Here is a 5520-nt window from a genome sequence, read left to right on the forward strand (position 1 = left end):
TTCCTGTGTTTTTCTTACCTCTACTAGATTTATTATTGCGTAAGGTTTTGACCCAATTTTTTATAAGACTGCCAAAATGTGGTGTAATGAATAGTAAGAGGTGGAACCTTGTGTGGCTGTTGCACAGGATTGTAAAGTTTTCTGTTGATTTCCCCCTCCCCATCCGGCCCGTTGGCGTCGTGAGGGGGCTTGGTGGACGGCTGCTGGAGTGTGATGCTCCGTGGGGCAGTCCTGTCCTTTTCTGGCCTTGCACTCCTGCTGCTGTCTTCTCCAGTTGTGCCCCCTCCCCGCTCAGCTCGTTGTCGCCGTGTGGGGGCTTAGTGGGCGGCTGTCGGAGTGTGATGCTCCTTGGGACAGTCCTCTGTCCTTTTCTAGCCTTGTGCTCCTGCTGCCGTCCTCTCCAATTCTGCTGGGTATCTTTTCCTTTTCCTTCTGTTTCGTTTTTCTCCCCCCTCTTCTCCTATCTGCTTGCCGTTTCCTGCCGACCTTTTGCTCGTTCTGGTTCTTCCCTTGGACTTCTTCTATTTTGACGCCCGGGTGCTTGAGGAGGCATACTCATGCACCCGTAGAACTGCAGTACCCGACGTCGAGAGCGAGGGGAACCTTTTATTGTCAATCCCCACTTCGTCACTGAACCCGATCTCGACGGACTGTCGGTTTCTTAAGGTGGCGTTTGTGGGGCGTATACTCGCGACGCACCCCTAGGAGGCCCCGACAAGATCGGCGATAGCTTCTTGTTGGGTGTCCTGCCTCTAATTGTGGCTCCATGGTGGGTGTGGGGGCACATTCGTGAGTGAATTCTTCTTTCGTCAAGATGGTTACCCCTGCTTCGGCTTCTTCTGGTTTACCTTCTCAGGCTCGTGGGGTGGGCGACCAAGCCCCCGAGTCGGTCCGTATTGGAAGACCGGGCTCTGTAGCCTCCGCTGCATTGGGCCCCGACCTTGCTCCTCCTTTGGCCTCTCTGACTCCTTCCTCTGGCTCCCCTCCCTCCTCTGTGGTTGGGTCGAGCCCCAAGCCCCCAGTGGTGACTACCTCGTCCCCTGGCGCGGCTCCTTCTCTAGTTGTAACTACTGCGCCTTTTAACCCCTCTCTCTCTGGGGGTTCTCACCGCCGTCCTCGTCACGGCCGCCCTCGCTCGATTCCTTCCAGTTCTGCTACCTATCGAGCCTTGTTTGGTCCCGCTTCATGGGCCAAATATTTTGATCTCCTCCCTCTTGATTCTGCGCCTCTTGACGGTTTCTCCCTCCATCGACATCTCATTGATTCCGTGGATGCCTCCATTACTTTCAACCCCACTTGTCTCGGTACAAGTGTCGTTGCTGCTCCTTCTCAGGATGCTGCTTCCCGCTTGGCTGCCTTATCCTGCCTTGGCGAAACCCCCGTTCGGGTCTCGAAGAACGCTCAGTTAAATGCCAGTGTTGGCACTATTTTGCTCCCGCCCCATGTTGCGACCGGTGTTCGGGACCTGCGCGACTGCCACGACGATATTCGACATATCCTCGCTGCCCAGGGCCATTCTATTCTCCAGGTGGACACGTTTACTCGTCCCCCTCGTGGTAGTCGCCGTCAACCCCTCCGGGTTGTGAAGATTACCTTTGATGGTAGGACCCTTCCACCCTCTGTCATTCTTGCTGGTGCCAGGTGCTCTGTCCAGGAGTACATTCCTTCTCCTCATCTCTGCAACAAGTGCTGGAGGTTTGGGCATGGTGCCCTCCGCTGCTCCGGGACTGTCTCTCTCTGTCCTTTGTGTGGTGGCGAAGGTCACTCTAAGTCGGAGTGCGCTTCTCCCCAGGCCCCCTCCCCGCTCAGCTCGTTGTCGCCGTGTGGGGGCTTCGTGGGCGGCTGCCGGAGTGTGATGCTCCTTCGGACAGTCCTCTGTCCTTTTCTAGCCTTGTGCTCCTGCTGCCGTCCTCTCCAATTCTGCTGGGCACCTTTTCCTTTTCCTTCTGTTTCGTTTTTCTCCCCCCTCTTCTCCTATCTGCTTGCCGTTTCCTGCCGACCTTTTGCTCGTTCTGGTTCTTCCATGGACTTCTTCTATTTTGACGCCCGGGTGCTTGAGGAGGCATACTCATGCACCCGTAGAACTGCAGTACCCGACGTCGAGAGCGAGGGGAACCTTTTATTGTCAATCCCCACTTCGTCACTGAACCCGATCTCGACGGACTGTCGGTTTCTTAAGGTGGCGTTTGTGGGGCGTATACTCACGACGCACCCCTAGGAGGCCCCGACAAGATCGGCGATAGCTTCTTGTTGGGTGTCCTGCCTCTAATTGTGGCTCCGTGGTGGGTGTGGGGGCACATTCGTGAGTGAATTTTTCTTTTCGTCACGATGAAAACCCCTGTTTCGGCTGCTTCTGGCTTCCCTTCACAGGCTCGTGGGGTGGGCGACCAAGCCCCCGAGTCGGTCCGTATTGGAAGACCGGGCTCTGTAGCCTCCGCTGCATTGGGCCCCGACCTTGCTCCTCCTTTGGCCTCTCTGACTCCTTCCCCTGGCTCCCTTCCCTCCTCTGTGGTTGGGTCGAGCCCCAAGCCCCCAGTGGTGACTACCTCGTCCCCTGGCGCGGCTCCTTCTCTAGTTGTAACTACTGCGCCTTTTAACCCCTCTCTCTCTGGGGGTTCTCACCGCCGTCCTCGTCACGGCCGCCCTCGCTCGATTCCTTCCAGTTCTGCTACCTATCAAGCCTTGTTTGGTCCCACTTCGTGGGCCAAATATTTTGATCTCCCTCTTGATTCTGCGCCTCCTGACGATTTCTCCCTTCATCGACATCTCATTGATTCCGTGGATGCCTCCATTACTTTCAACCCCACTCGTCTCGGTACACGTGTCGTTGCTGCTCCTTCTCAGGATGCCGCTTCCCGCTTGGCTGCCTTGTCCTGCCTTGGCGAGACCCCCGTTCGGGTCTCGAAAAACGCTCAGTTGAATGCCAGTGTTGGCACTATTTTGCTCCCGCCCCATGTTGCAACCGGTGTTCGGGACCTGCGCGACTGCCACGACGATATTCGACATATCCTCGCTGCCCAGGGCCATTCTATTCTCCAGGTGGACACGTTTACTCGTCCCCCTCGTGGTAGTCGCCGTCAACCCCTCCGGGTTGTGAAGATTACCTTTGATGGTAGGACCCTTCCACCCTCTGTCATTCTTGCTGGTGCCAGGTGCTCTGTCCAGGAGTACATTCCTTCTCCTCGGCTCTGCAACAAGTGCTGGAGGTTTGGGCATGGTGCCCTCCGCTGCTCCGGGACTGTCTCTCTCTGTCCTTTGTGTGGTGGCGAAGGTCACTCTAAGTCGGAGTGCACTTCTCCCCAGGCTCGTTGCCTCAACTGCGGTGAGGCCCATCCTACCTTCTCCCGTGCGTGTGTCCATTACAAGCTTGAGGCAGCCGTCCTCAACCTGAAGCACCGGGAGCGTTTATCTTTTCCTGAGGCGAGGCGCCAGGTTCGCCGGCTCCCGCCTTATGCTAATATCTCTTATGCTCGCGTGTTGCGCTCTTCCTCTCCTCGTCCTTCCCGCCTTCCTCAGACTCACAACCGTTTCCGGGCCTTGGACCCTGATGCGCCCACTGCCCCCTCCTCTGTTCCTTCGGGTTCTCTCCCGAAGGATCCTCCTCCTGGTCCTCTGTCTGGGGTTCCCCTTCCTTCTACCCGGTCTGTCGTGTCTTCTGTGTCTTCTTCCTCGTCCCCCTCCGGTCCTCCTTCCCATCCTCTTCCTCCATCTATCAGCTCTCCCCACCGCCTGTCGGTGCGGGCGGATGTCCATCGCTCTCCTACCGGCCGTCGTGTGTGCTCTCGTTCGGCTTCTCCGGTTGAGACACTGGAGTCCGTTGCCCGGTACGTAGTTGCTGGGACACCGGTCTCTTTAAGTCAGAAGCGTAAGCCTGGCTCCTCTCCTTCCTCTGCCCCGGCGGGGAAGAAGGCTTCGCTTTCTTCCTCAGCTCCTCCTTCTGGCTCTGTTGCTCCTTCCCCTCCCGTTTCAGTGCTTGCGCCCCCTGTTCCTGCTATGGAGGTTTCTTTGGACCCTGCTTCCCTTTCGGTTGCTGCTCTTGCTGGGGTGCACTCCCCTCTTTCTACTCCCCCTCCTCCTGCTGCTGTCCTTGACGGATCCTCTCCGTTGTCTCCTCCTCTTCCTCCTCCTCCTCCTCCTCCTCCTCCTCCGGACCCTGCCCGCCCGCCTCTGATCTGTTCTCCCGTTTCCTTCCCTCCGTCTTTGCTCAGTTTACCCATGCCCCCTAACCCTGACTTTGCTGACCCTGATCCCGACCCTGATATTCTTTAACGTGCTCTGTTGCTCTTTCGCCTTTGTTTCTTCCTTGTTCTCTGTTTTTGTCCTTTCTCTTCTCGTCGTTGTCCATTCTTCAATGGAACGTTCGAGGTTATTACGCCAATTTCCTCGAACTCCAACTTCTGGTTTCGCGGTTTTCGCCCCTTTGTGTCTGTCTCCAGGAGCCAATGCTTGGTGCTCGTCCTGGTCGTTTTCGTGGCTATTCCTTTCTCTCCCCCCCCCCAGCCATTGCTGGGGCTTCTAATTCTTCTGCTCTCTTGATTCGGGCTGATGTTCCCTTTGTTCCTTTACTTTTTCCTTCGCCTCTCCATTGTTCTGCTGCTCGTATCTTTGTGGGGAAATGGTACACAGTTTGTTCCATTTATCTCCCCCCGAGTGTCCCGCTCTCTCTTCCTGATTTGAAACACCTCCTAGACTCCTTGCCGGAGCCTGTGCTCCTGCTGGGTGACTTCAATTGTCGTCATTCTCTTTGGGGTGACGTTCTGACGAATACCCGGGGTCGCCTCCTTGAGCCGTTTCTCCTCTCTTCTTCCCTGTCTCTTCTGAATTCTGGTGAGCCCACTCATTTGGACTCTCGAACTCGCACCCTTTCTTGTCTTGATCTTTCTCTCTGCTCTTCTTCTCTTTACTTAGATTTCGCGTGGCAGGTTCTTGATGACCTCCATGGAAGTGATCATTTCCCCATCCTTGTTTCCTTTTTCTCTTTTCGCCCTTCCCTCTCTTTCCCTAGGTGGCAGTTTGCTAAGGCGGACTGGACCCTATTTTCCCTCAGTGCTACTCTCTCTGACCTCTCCCTTCTGCCCCTCTCTCGCGCGCTCCTCCTTTTTCATGACACTGTCTTCGACGCTGCCCTCCGCTCTATTCCTCGCTCTTCCTCTCGGGGTCCACGGAAGTGCGTTCCCTGGTGGAATGCGGACTGTGCTCGGGCTGTCCGCTGTAAGCGTGCAGCCTGGAAGAAGCACCGCCGTAGGCAGACGACCGATTCTTTTCTTTTCTTTCGGAAAGCGAGTGCGGTGGCCCGTAGGGCCATCCGTACGGCTAAACGTGAATGTTGGGCATCTTATGTCTCGACAATTACGTCCGAAACCCCTCTGGCCCAGATCTGGAAGCGTATCCGCAAGATAGCGGGTAAGTTCGTTCCCGATGTTTCACCGGTCCTTCACCTCCATGATACTCTTGTGGCGGACCCGTTGCAGGTCGCTTCCGAACTGGGTTCCCACTTTTCTTCTGTTAGCTCTGGTCTTC

The sequence above is a fragment of the Procambarus clarkii genome, chromosome 7 (genome assembly GCF_040958095.1).
Source record: "Procambarus clarkii isolate CNS0578487 chromosome 7, FALCON_Pclarkii_2.0, whole genome shotgun sequence".
NCBI lineage: Eukaryota > Metazoa > Arthropoda > Malacostraca > Decapoda > Cambaridae > Procambarus > Procambarus clarkii.